Source organism: Typopeltis vanoorti, chromosome 20 (assembly GCF_054136105.1).
Source record: "Typopeltis vanoorti isolate ZY-2024b chromosome 20, IOZ_Tvanoo_1.0, whole genome shotgun sequence".
Classification (NCBI taxonomy): domain Eukaryota; kingdom Metazoa; phylum Arthropoda; class Arachnida; order Uropygi; family Thelyphonidae; genus Typopeltis; species Typopeltis vanoorti.
The window spans coordinates 99,706,688-99,720,684 of record NC_143568.1 but is presented as its reverse complement, the minus strand read 5'-3'; the positions used below and the strand labels follow the sequence as shown (position 1 = coordinate 99,720,684).

The window sequence follows — 13,997 nt, the reverse complement described above, 5'->3', positions numbered from 1 at the left end:
CGATAGCATAAACAGTCGATTCAGACATATATTATGTACACACACACACACACACACACTATATTCTTACAATAAAGTAAGCTAGAGAAAAGCAAATATCATTAAGAAAATCATAAGCAAGAGAAATACATTTACAGTACTGTACAACTGTAAATACAACTTATTTATTAATTACTGACCATTTATGAAAAACAAAACTACATTAGAGCCTACCAGTTTCGCCAGCAAACTGTCTGGCTTTTTCAAGGCATTTACGGAGACATGAAAACTAGTAAATGCAAATTGAAAGGAACATAAAAAACGTAAACCAACTAGTAGCTAAGGTTACACGTTTGTGTGACAGAGAGGACTTATTGTTCTTATTCATTATCACACATGCGTGCTTGTTGTAAACATGTAATGTGAAACAACAACAAACACGCACACGTGATAATGAATAAGAACAATGAGTCCTCTCTGTCACGCGAACGTGTAACCTTAGCTACTAGTTGGTTTATAACGTTTTTTATGTTCCTTTCAATTTGCATTTACTAGTTTTCATGTCTCCGTAAATGCCTTGAAAAAGCCAAAAAACAGTTTGCTGGCGAAACTGGTAGGCTCTAATGTAGTTTTGTTTTTCGTAAATGGTCGGTAATTAATAAATAAGTTGTATTTGAATTATATAAACGACCAAATATGTTTAGTTTAAAAAGTAGTTTAAAAGTTTAAAAAGTCTGTTTGCAAGATGAAGCATATGTCTGTTCAGTACCTACATCAATATAGTCTTGTAGGATAAGAAACACTGTACATGTTATATCTATTACTGACATAAGACATCAAAAATTAAAGGATAATGTGAAAAAGAAATTCATATTTATTCACATCTATAACAATTCATGCATTGATAACGAATAAGCAATAATATGATGGCTTTATGGTAGCATAGTGCAATCGATATGACTGCTTCGCAGTAGCCTAGCCTATATACCAATGAATGAATTGTTATAAAATTATTTTATGCCAATTAATTTAACTAATAACAGTTAATAATGGTTAATTTTATGCAGTTACGATTTAATACTATCTTTATGTTTGTTTACATTTCCTTTGACTGCAGATGGCCATGTACGGTCTATAAGTGTTTGTGTGCGTAAGTTTTGATAAATTTTAATTTTTATAATAGATTTGTGTATACTTTATGGTAGTAAATGATAAAATAGACGTATCTACATATATTTTATGTATTTATGACATATCTAACATTTTCTTAATTTTTTCAATATTTCTAAGCTAAGCAGTTCATCTGCAAGTTTTTTGAAATTGTTGCAATTCTCTAAAAATTTTTCCAATATATTTATTCATGAAAAACCATGTGAAAGTGGATCCGTGCAGTTCAAACCTACATTCTTCAAGGGTCAACAGTATGTATGTGTGTGTGTGTATATTTTTTTTTTTTTCAGAATTAATTTTTACTCGGTTGGAATATTATAAAAAAGCTTTAATGACTGTTACCGAGAGATAAAAAGATGACAAGATATATTTAAAAAGATACTACTAGTTTACTAGTTTCGTTGAATAGATCAACATCCTCAGGTATCACAATCAAAGAAGTATATAAAAAATTACAGACTTAAAATTGTAATAACAGAACAAGTTATCTCTACAGTGTTCATCCAAACGTAGAAGGATGGATTTAGCGGTCTGTCCATAGTATGGCTTTCCACAATCACACAAAATCAATGGACAGACCGCTAAATCCATCCTTCTACGTTTGGATGAACACCGTAGAGATATCTCCTATAACAGGACTAGAGCTAGCGCTCTCTCTAGCCACGTTCTCTTTTCAGCTAACTCAGACGAAGGCCGCCAACACATTGTAAACTGGACTCAAACTTCTAACATCCATGTGTGCTACGATGAACTCGAAAGAAAGATTGTCGAATCTAGGGAAATTTCTCTAGATTCCTCTCATTTCAACAACAGCCTGAGTTACAATCTCTCAGATGCACACGTTGCTTCTGTTCAGTACTGGCGTACTCGCGACAGCGCGTAGTATACGTTTGTTTGGAACTCATACTCGCATTTGTTTTTCAAACACGCTACTGCCTTTTTATACTTGTTCTGTTATTACAATTTAAAGTCTCTGTAATTTTTTATATACTTCTTTGATTGTGATACCTGAGGATGTTGATCTATTCAACGAAACTAGTAAACTAGTAGTATCTTTTTAAATATATCTTGTCATCTTTTTATCTCTTGGTAACAGTCATTAAAGCTTTTTTATTATATATATATGTGTGTGTGTGTGTGTGTGTGTGTGTTTATAATTATTAACTGACTTAAATAATAAGAAAACAAGAGATTTAATAAGGTTTCACTACTAGTTTCATCAGAAATGCCAACTTCATCAGGTTAAATACAGTACCAGGTAGAAAACATCTTAAAAATATATTGCACTTTAAACAAACACAGACTTTAGAAAAAGTAGTAGTTGTGTTTGAAAAGGAGTCTGAGCGTTAGTTTTGGCGTGAAGCCAGAACTAACACTCAGAATCTGGTTTTGTCTTGAAGATTAAGAACATCCAACTTAACGAAGCAGACAGAATGGTCAGCTTCAACATAGTCTCACTGTTCACCAACGTTCCAACCCGGGAAGTCCTTAGTCTTTTAAAAAACAACTTATCGAAAAAGATTTTTGCCTTAGTTGTTCATTGTGTAGATTCAGGCTACTTCTTATTTGAAGAAAAATCTACAAATAGAACAACGGTTTGGCCATTGGTAGTCCGTTGTCTCCGGTGCTAGTCAACGTTTTCCTTGAAGATTTTGAGGAAAAAGCTTTTCCTCAGCAACACTGAAACCCAAAATCTGGCTGCTTAACATGGAAGATATTTTCCTAATTTGGAAGCACGGCCAGGAAAACTTACAAACCTTCCTGAATCATTTAAACAATTTTCATCTAAATATAAACTTCACATCTAAACCAATGGTTGTTTTGGCTTTTCTAGATATAAAACTTACTAGAACAAGTGATGGTCTCAAGATTTCTATCTTTAGAAAGCCAACACACACCGATAAATACTTACATGCTTTGTCTCACCACTATCCCCCCCCCCCCTCAAAAATTAGGAATTATTTCCAAACTAGCTCATCGGGCGAGATCCTTGTTGTCATAAGACGAAGAACTTCAACATGAAGTTCTTTTAGTTACCTCAAAAGGCCTTTCTTAAATAACAGTTACTCTCCTAAAAGTATCTATAATTGTCTTAGTGTATGTAATCAACAAAGTAACGAAGATAACTCAAACCCCACAGCCTACATCTCCTTACATAATATAAGTTCTCTTTGTCCTAAACTGGCGAAAATCCTGAAGAAATTTAATGTTAAAACATATTTCTCCAACTTTTCAAAACTCCGATCTTGCCTCAGTCAACTAAAGTAAAACACAACGTTCTTCAGTTCCCAGGCGTATACAAAATCATTTGCAGTTGCAGCAAACCATATTATGGCCAGGCAGAAAAGTCCATCTCTCTATCTCTCTCTCTGTCTAGAAGAACATCAACATGATATTTCTTACAACAGAACCCATGCTAGTGCCCTATCCAGATAATACCAATGTTGAAGGACAACAACAACAACATCAAATAGATTGGAACTTAACTTCAAACATCCATAAATGCTCTGATGAATTAGAGACTTATCTTGGAATCCAGCTCTTGACCCTACCCATCTAAACAGTAATCCGAGTTACAGCCTCCCCGATTCACATAGCGATGTAATCCAGTTTTGCCATACTCATGATATCATTCACATGCAAAGTGCTTCACGCCAGAACTAACGCTTTTCAAACACAACTATTACTTGTTCTAAAGTCTGTGTTTATTTAAAGTGCAATATATTTTTAAGATGTTGTTTACTACTTGGTACTGTATTCACCTGATGAAGTCTGTATTTCTGATGAAACTAGTAGTGAAACCTTATTAAATCTCTTATATTTCTTCTCGGTATTTAAGTCAGTTAATAATTATAAACATGTCATTAAGCTGAGTCAATTACTCTGTAAATATATATTCCTTAGCGCACCCATGGTATAAATGCACTATAGGTTTACTAATAACCTTTTGTAGGTGTGAAACACATAAAAAGATCTAATGCTTTTGCCTTAGTATTTAATGCATCTTCAGTACACTGACAGCACAGTATAATTAAAATGCAAATAACAGAAGTATTTTACAAAGCACCGTCATAGCATAAGTAAGACAGCAAATGATTAAAGGTTAACCATTTGATGTTGACTGATAACCATAGCATAAGTAAGACATCAAACGGTCAACAGTCAACAACAAATGGTTAACTGCTGACTGATGTCTTATGTTATGGTGGTGCTTTTTAAAATACTTTTATTATTTGTATTTTAATCATATTCCATTATCAATGCAGTGCAAGTGCCTCAGAAACTAAGGCAAAAATTTTACATCTACTAAATTTAATTCCACGTAAGTTATAGTTTCAGTCTTTAATTTCTAGAAAAGTGGTTGTGTTATAAACGTGACTAGTTAGGTAATGACAGGAATGACTAATTCTTTTCTCAATGACAAAGAATCAATAACAGTAGTCAATGATCATTTTCTGCTTATGTAATTACTGCTGTTCTTCACAAGAAGTATTTTTTTTTTACATTTTCTAATTGATGTCAAGCATACAGTTTTTAAAAAAATAAGAATGTGTACAGATAATATAACATACTTAACATTTAAAACTGTGTCCTTTCTTAAAAGTCATGTTAGGCCTAACAGTCCTTCATGAAGCAATATTGAAAAAAAAGTGAACTAAATCAGTGTTTTTTACATTATGGGTCGCAATCAACATTTAAAAAAAAAAAATATTTTTTCAATAAAAAATATCGGATTGTACCTCAGAGATTTTGTAGTTAACACATTCACTTCTTCTGACTAAATCCTATGCGTTTCAATTCACCAGGGGACCCACTTCACAGTATATTATGTTTCTATGTTCCTTTCATATCAACTGGGTGCATTTTTACAAAATTTGAAATATATACACCAAGCTTGTTTCAATGTTTCCAAGTAAATTTAATTACATAATTATTAATAAACAATATAAATATTAATTATATATATATATATATATCATCATCATCAAATTCCTGCCATGTACCCTCAAGGGGTGTACAGGATATGATAGTACTACATGAAAAAAATTACATCATTATTAATTTCCTATCTACAATTTTCCTCCAAATCAGTCTGTTACTTGTCAACACTCCAATATTATCAGCTCTTATATTTCTATCGTCTAAAGCACTTTGTACCGTATCAATCCACCTATATCTTGGTCTTCCTCTCGGTCGTTTTCCTGCCAACCTGGCAGAGAACACTTGTTTTGCTAATCTTATCTCGCCCATTCTGTTTAAGTGACCATACCACCTGAGATTAGCTCTGCTAACGCATTCCTGGATGCTGACAATGTCAAGTTCTTTCCTAATATCCTCGTTTTTAATATGATACTGCCATTGATGCCACCTGTTCACGCCTATAATCTTTCTCAGGACTCTCATATCTGAAGTCTCTAGTCTTTGGTCAAGTGTTTTACTTCAGACCCAGCTCTCAGATCCATAAGTTAAAACTGGTTTGAACACTGTCTTGTATACAGCTAATTTAGTGTTCTGACTAATTTCTCTCTTATTCCATATGAATTTATTCAATTGACTTCCCACCATACCAGCTTTGCTGATTCTGTTGTCTATTTCTATATTTAATTTACCATCTTCAGTAAAAATCGTGCCTAAATAGCTGAAATGTTTTACTTGTTCCACAGGTTCTCCATTCACAACACAGTTGACATTTTCAATGATTCTGCCTATTTTCATCGTCTTTGTCTTTTTATTGGTGACCTTCATACCATATCTATTACAAGTTATTCAATTTAGTCAGAGAATCTTGCAGACTTGTAGCGGATTTATTTAGAAGTATAACATCATCCGCATAGAGCAAAGAGCTGACATTAACATCTCCAATTTCAATATCATGTTTAATACCACTTTCCTTCATAATGCGATCCATATAGATAATGAATAACAGAGGGGATAATGTACATCCTTGTCTCACACCAGATTTAACATTAAACCATCTTCCTGTACTTCCTTCAATTCTAACTGCTGACTTACAACTCAAATAAAGACTAAGTATTGCTTGATATAATGTCCCATTGACACCATATAACTGCAGCGTATTGAATAGCTTCTCTCTTGGCACCTTGTCATATGCCATTTCCAGATCGACAAAACTTAAATACAGATCTTTGTTATATTCCCATGCTTTCTCGACTATTTGTCGTAAAGTGAAGATCTGATCCTGACAGCCTCTATTTGGCCTGAATCCAGCTTGTTCTTCACCAAGCTTTTCTTCCACAATTCTTCTCAACCGTTTCTCAAGTATACTTGCATAGATCTTGCCAGGAACACTCAGTAGGGAAATACCTCTGTAATTCTCACATTCAGTTTTATTTCCCTTTTTATATATGGGTACTATGAGAGCTCTACTCCAATCATTGGGAATTCGTCCTTCTTTCCAGGCTTTCTGAACTATGCAGTGCAGCCACTGTAAGACTCTTATACCACCATACTTCAGCATTTCTGGTCGAATATCATCTACTCCTGCTGCCTTTCCACATTTCAAGCCTTTGATGGCTTTTTCTACTTCAAGTATGTATATGTATTCCTGACTGCATGCCTGGGCAGTGTTTTTTACCACTGTGCTGTCATCACTGCTTGTTTCATTTAGCAGTTTTTCAAAGTAATTACTCCATACTTCAAGGATATCTTTTTCTCCCGTTTTCATGTCACCTTTATCATCTCTAATTCCTTTTATAGCACTCTTTCCTCCATTCTTAAGCTTCTTCAACAACCTCCAGAATATTTTGCCACCTTCTTGATATTTATTTTCTATATTCTTGCCATAGTCCTCCCATGACTTTTGTTTAGCTAGTTTTACACAGTGTTTAGCATTCTTGCATTTGTCTCTATATTCTCTAAGAGCACAAGCTGACTTATTTGACAGGAACTTTTGGTATGCTTTCTTCTTTTCCTTCACTGCCTCTTTAACCTCCTGTGTCCACCAGGGGGTTCTGATTTTTTTATCCTTACAAACAACCTCGCACACATGCCTCTCTGGCAGAATCAATCAATATTTTCTTCAGAGTTTGCCAATGAATCTCCAAGGTTTGATTCCTGTTCTCAAACTCTTTCATTTTTCCTTCAATAATCTTTGTGTATTTTAGTCTACAGCTCACATCTGAGAGCTGCTCAACTTTTATTCGCTTTAAAACTTTCTTACATGTTATTCTTTTCAATATGAAATTCAATTTTATCCTGCTCAAGACTAAATAGTGATCACTTCCAATTTCAAATCCTCTGTACACTCTGGTGTCCTGCACCAGGGAGAAAACATCACTATCAACAATAACATAGTCAATGAGACTTTTCTTATTCCTAGCCTCTTCTCTCCATGTGAATTTGTGAACATTTTTATGTTGGAACATGGTGTTAGTAATAACCAGTCCATGTCCTGAGCAGAAATCCAACAGATATTTGCCATTATTATTAGCTTTGCTCTTTTCTCCAAATTTTCCCAAAATATTTTTGTATGTCTCACAATCATTTCCTACTCTGCTATTTAGATCCCCAACAAGGACCAACTTTTCATTTTTCATTGTGTCATTGCTTTTTCTAAAGCATCAAAAAATTCCTCCACTTCTACCTTAGTAGAACCTTCTGTGGGACCATAGGCACAAATAAGTCTCATTGTCCAGTTCCCCATTCTCATATTTGCCCACATTACTCTACTTGAGACTGACTGCCATTCAAGAAGATTAGCCTCGTATTTTGTGTTGAATACTATGGCTACTCCTTCTTTTCCTATTGTCATTGCCTGAATATAACATTTTGTATTTATTGCTCAGAAAGATCTCACCAGTTTTTGTCTTTTTTGTTTCAGTCACCCCTATTATGTCAATCTGGTACTTATCTAATTACTCAGCTAGCTCCATTTCTTTGCCATTCAGGCTTCTTATGTTGATAGTACCAATCTTTAACTCTGGTGATGTTGAGTTGGGGTTTGTTTTCAGATTTGTTCCAGTAGCTGACTTTTCGCTGTTCGCCCTGGTTCCCTGACGAAAACAACGGGGGGCCTTGTTTAACCGGGCGACGCCCCAGCCGGCATGAAATTTTGTCATGTTGTACCATCATTCTATATTTTGGTTTAACCAATAAGAATACAATTTGGTCGGCTAAATCCCAAATTGCCAGCCCATCCTCGTCCGTTCAGTATCCAAGTAGATACCCAACAGGGTGCACCACGAGAAGGTGAGGATTGGACATTAGGTCAGAAGCCCTGGTCGGTTCTCCGCATTCCTTTAAAGGCTATGTGGAGGTCTCCTCTCAGTTATACAGCTTTGACCCTTAAGCACCCCTATATATATATATATTTAGTTAGATACTGTGTTTGGCACTACAATAATACTGTTTTGCTTACTTATCTGCCTACCTTATTACATATAATATATTTTATATGTTTTCATAGATCTTTATATTTCTATCCACTCTTTCCTGGATTCTCCTCTTTACCAGCTTTCTTTCCAATACTTCAACCACCAGAGTCTCCTTTATGTGGTTACACTATTTTCCCCTCTTTCCACTCTCCTGGGAGACTGCCAGTGCTGAGATTTAAGATCCTGGTCAGACAAATGCCAATTTCCTTATATCTTCATGTAACACATGGGCTATCATCAAATGTTCATTCCATAGACCTGCTGCCATCTTGGTCATTTGCCTCTGGATCCTCTCCACCTCCTCTTCATCAAGAAACCCTGGTGCCCAGATCTGCACAGTAATCAAGATGGGATCTTATCAAGGCTCGATAAAGAGGAACAACAACCTGCTAGTATATACTCATTAAAGTATTCTTCAGTAACCAAGTGATCTGATGAGCTGCTTTAGCCACTTTTCCTATGTGCCCCTAACCTTTAACTCCCTATGCACTAACACTCCCAAGTCTCTGGCTTTGTCAATTTCCTGGAGCACGGTTCCACCAATGTTATATACAGCTGGTAATTATTTCACCCCAAAATTAATAATCTTACACTTTGCAACATTAAACTGACATCCATTCTCCTTTGCTCAGTCTGACAATCTATTCAAATCATCCTGCAAAATTTTGACATCTGTATTAACTATTGCTCTACCCAACTTTGCATCATCAGCAAATAACTGAACAGTTCCTCTCATATTGTTAATGAACAAATTAAACAGTAGCAGTCCAAGAACAGAATCCTGCAGCATGCCACTAGTCACAGGCCTTCTTTTGGACTCTACATCTGAATAAACTACTCTCTGATATTGCTCCATCAACCACCCTCCTATTCATCTCACCAACCCTATATCTATTCCCATGTGCTTTAGTTTACTGATTAGATTTCCATGTGGTATCCTGTCAAAGGCCTTTGCAAAGTCCAGCAGTATCACTGTAAACTCATTACCTTTATCCAACTTAGCTGTCACTATTATAAAATGTGAGTGAGTTACTGAAGCCTGACCTATCCTTCACAAAACCATCCTGATCCCAATACAGTATTCTTTTTCCATCTATCCATTTCTGTATTTTGCTCTTGACCAAATTCTCCAATACTATGACAACTCCTGATATGCTGATCAGTCAGTAATTTGCAACATCAGTCTTGGAGCCGCCTTTATGCAATGGAACTATTTCCCCCAGCCCCTCTTTCTATCCCCTGAGGACTAACCCAGAGCTGAGACTTAGATTAAACAATATGGTCAAGGCACTGACAATTCTCTCGCCACTTCACATAAAACTAGAGCTGGTATCCCACAGCTATATTCACATTATGGTTCTGTAATATGCTATGCACTTCCATTTCATTTACCTCAGTTCCCATATAAGCCTTCGGCTTTCTCTCTTTCCACCAATATCACCACCTGGATGATATACTCTTCACTTAGTAACTCGACTATTTGGACTAATTCAGTTACCTCCTTACCATCGGCATTCATTAAAATCATTCTGCCATATACATTCCTTCTTTTACTTGCAGCATATTGAAAGAAGTGTTTGGAATTCTCTTTAGCCTGCATTGCTAACTTCCTTTCATAATCTGCTTTTGCTTTTCTTATCACATTAGTCACCTTCTGGTAACTAGTGTGATAAGAAAAGTCCAGCAGTATCACTGTAAACTCATTACCTTTATCCAACTCAGCTGTCATAATCTATGCCTTGTACTGTTTGTGTGCCTGGAGGTTACCTCTCTCCTTAAATTCCCTCCACAATTGTTTCTTTTTTTTGAAGCTCCAGCTTAATGATGATATTCATCCATTTAACCTTCCACTTGATTTACTTTCTTGACTCTAGGTATGCAGTCTGCCATTACCTCCTTCAAACACTCCGTTACCACTTCCCATGTACTATCAACATCCAGCCCTTGCAATTTTACATGCCATGGCACTGGGGATACCAGATGGCATATCGTGGTATGACTGTGTTTGGAGAGCTCCGAAAGCTAAGTTGTTTAGTTTAAAAAAAAAAAAAATAGTATTATTGAATTTAAAATTGTGTTGGAATTAGACTGTATTGTGGAGTTAATTAGTTTAAGTTAAAAGTTTTGTTTTAAATATTGTTAATTTAGCCTTTATCATGGTAAGTTATGTAGCGTAGCACATGGCACTGATGTGAAACAGAACAATGGCGTCCAAGGTGTCATTTTTTAAAGAATTTAATCAAAGAGACTTCGTGCAGTGCAATGTCTGCAATGAGTATGCATTACCAAAAGCAGCTGGAATTTAGTATGAAAGTGAGGATCAGAAGTGTGTCTCAGGTCGCAAGATTGAAATAATGGATGGAACTCAGAATACAATTGAAAATGTGTGTGATGCAACACCAGATAGGATTGAGAGTGAGATTAAATGTGACATGATTGAGAGAGTAAGCAAAGTGTAAGCAAAGTTTGCTTACACTTGAAAAAAAAAAAAAATGTGAAGGATATAGTGTGTTCAGGGAGGATAGAGAGAAAAGAATAGGGAGAGAAGTGTTACTGATGAATTGCAACCCAAGAGTAAAAGTTCAACTACAGGCCAGTGAAAATGGCACATCTGAGCCTCCCTACCGGCTAGGACATCTATAGACTTCCAACTAAATCTGGATATGATTCAGCCTGCCCTCACGCTGAAGAGAACGGTTAATCGGATTATCTCCCGTTCGTAGCTGCCTCTCAGTTGCCTATAACAAGAAATGGACTTTCTTGTTCCATGCTGGTGAACTGGATTTTAGTTATATATGATAGACTAAAAATAGAGAAATTATTTATATTTTTGTTTTCTCTTTTTATTGTACAATACAATTTTAATTTCTGGACAAAATAAAGGTCTTGCATAATTTCTTCACTTAAATATTGCCTTACCTTGGAGAACCAATTTAATTTTTTTTTTTTTTGCGCTAATTTTTTTCTAATCGCTTAGTAGACAAAATATTTTTCTTTGTTCTCAAAGAAATTAATTCACAATAATTATTTGAAATATTCTTTTAAAAAAAGAAAAGAAAACCGGCTGCCGACGTTCCAGTTTATATTATTTTTATACAAAACCTTCGAAATCAAATAATACTTAACAGATTTCCTTTAGAGAATAACATGAAATTCTTTAATCATATTACTAAATTTTTTCTTCATGTTGTATAGTAATCTGTACTTTCACTTTCTTGGTTTCCTTGTATAATTGGTCATTACAAAATGAAATTAACAGTTATGATTTAAATTTATATTTTCCGCAAAATTCAGATATTTTATTCTCCAATTTTTAAAGTAAGTGATACATTTGCTTATTTTTATCATTCAAAATATGTATATCAAATGTGAAATTTCATTTCCATATTTTTACAATAGAATTGAACTTTATTTCACCTCTGATAGTTTAAACCCCTCCCCGTTGCATTACTATCACACACCCGAAAACTGTTATGATACATAGGTACAGTTTTTATTTAATTCGTTATTTTTCTCTAGTAATTGTTCCACATAACTTTAATTTTTCGATACTGAAACTATGTGGCGATTATTATAAATTAGCAAATTATAAATCAGACAATATACATATTTCCTGATTATTATAAATCAGGAAATTATGTGATATTCGGATATAGATGAAATTAATATTTAAAATCACTGTCATCCTTCAAATGCAATATCAGAATAAAGAAAGTGGAAAACCCGAAGTTTCGAAATACATATCGAAAGCCCGCTCTCGAAATGTATTGGTCTACAGACTGGATTCTGAACACGCCAATGTTTCGTGATGTTATGACTGAAAAACAATTCAGTCTCATCATTTGCATTTTCAGAATAATGAGGAATACGATCAGGCAACACATCCTTGCCCAGTCCTCAACAAAATTTATGATTTTCTGATGAAAATCCGTCAAAAATGTAGATCACTCTACATTCCTGAGAGAGACTTGAGTATCGATGAAAGCCTTATGCCATTCAAAGGTGGCATACATATACTGAAATGTAAGCAGTATATTCCCAAAAAGAAAGCGAAGTATGGAGTAAAATTTTTTATGCTTTGCGAATCAGAAAGTGGATATCTTTGGAATTTCAAACCTTATACGGGATAGCAAATTGTAATCGAGCACGATAAATATTCGGATCTCCCCTTGTCGATGCGTGCAGTAATGCAGTTACTAGACCCTTTACTGGGGGAAAGGTTACTGCATTATAATGGATAATTACTATATATGTGTCGTGAACTCGCTGATTTGCTTTTACAGCATCGCACAGATAGTTATGGTACTGTAAATGCAAAAAGGCGAGATATGCCTCCAGATCTGGCTTCAGGAAAGCTATCGAAGGGGGAAATCCGAACTTATCAGCGAGGGAAAGTCTTTGCACTACATTGGAAAGCCAAAAAAGATGTTTTTCTGCTATCTTCCCTGCACAATCCATCAACGGAATCCGTGGAGAAGCATGGTTTGAAGAAAGAAAAACCCATTGCTGTGTGTGCATACAAGGACACTATGGGTTGAGTCGACAGGTGCGATCAGCAGCTATCATTCTACTCTGTAATGAGGAAACAGCATAAAAAATATTACAAAAAAGTGTTTGGACATGTTATTTGAATTTTGAAGTGTTTAGATTTTGTTATTTGGAACAGTTTCCTCTTGTACAAGAAAAAATGTTTGTCTACCATAACATATCTAGAATACAGAATAGAAATTGCGAAAGCATTGCTGCATGCACATGCACCTTCTTCAACAAGCAGAAAAACAGGAAATCCTGCCAGACATCTGAGGTTGAACGCTGCTAACTCCAACCATTATCCTGAAAATCTACCACCAACCACTAATAAAAAAAAAAAAAAAACCTGCACGCAAATATTATGTATGTAATAAAAAAAATATCAGAAAGGAAACAAAATCTGGTGCCCTGAGTGTAAAACTGCTTTGTGTGTTTACCCTTGCTTCAAGGTGTTCCACGCTGTTCAAGAATTTTAAATTCTGAACAGTATGAAATAAAAAATGTTTCTTTTCAGGGCCATCAAAACAGCTTTTCAGGACTACAAATATTGATAGAGGGATACCCGAATCCACTGTTTCTTTTTCATCTTGAAGGCTAATTTTTAAGTTCTTTTTATGACACAGAGAAACTGGAAAGAGTATTCCAGGTAAAGTATTTAAACAATAAAAAATAATGAAATAAAATCTACCCTATATATATATAAAATGATAAGCCTTTTTATGTCATGTTTATCGAAACGTTTTGAAACTCAGGGGCTACCCTGAGTGTCAAGTCTTCAAAATTCGAGTCATCAGAATTCAGGGGCGGAACCCCCTTTTGAGTTATCACAATTGAAGGAGAACTAGTCTACCATACCGGAACACGGGGGGTTGGGCATAGCCCCCTAGTTAATAAATGAAATATATAAATAATAACGGGAACATT

The 13,997-nt window shown here is 35.1% G+C and overlaps 1 protein-coding gene and 1 long non-coding RNA gene across 6 annotated transcripts in view; one reads left to right on the top strand and one right to left on the bottom strand.

Annotated features, from left to right (window-relative positions):
• LOC150095706 (DNA excision repair protein ERCC-6-like) overlaps positions 1–13,997 on the bottom strand; it is a 269,923-nt gene that overhangs the window by 134,204 nt on the left and 121,722 nt on the right. The gene's annotated exons all lie outside the window — the stretch shown is intronic.
• The window catches only part of LOC150095707 (uncharacterized), a 93,513-nt gene that overhangs the window by 58,096 nt on the left and 21,420 nt on the right, over positions 1–13,997 (top strand). The window contains exons 1-2 of one of the 2 annotated variants that reach the window (XR_016550038.1): positions 10,458–10,536; positions 13,588–13,719. This is a non-coding gene — a long non-coding RNA (uncharacterized LOC150095707). Of the gene's footprint in view, positions 1–10,457; positions 10,537–13,587; positions 13,720–13,997 lie in introns of those variants that run through there. The other variant, XR_016550037.1, reaches the window with a different exon arrangement.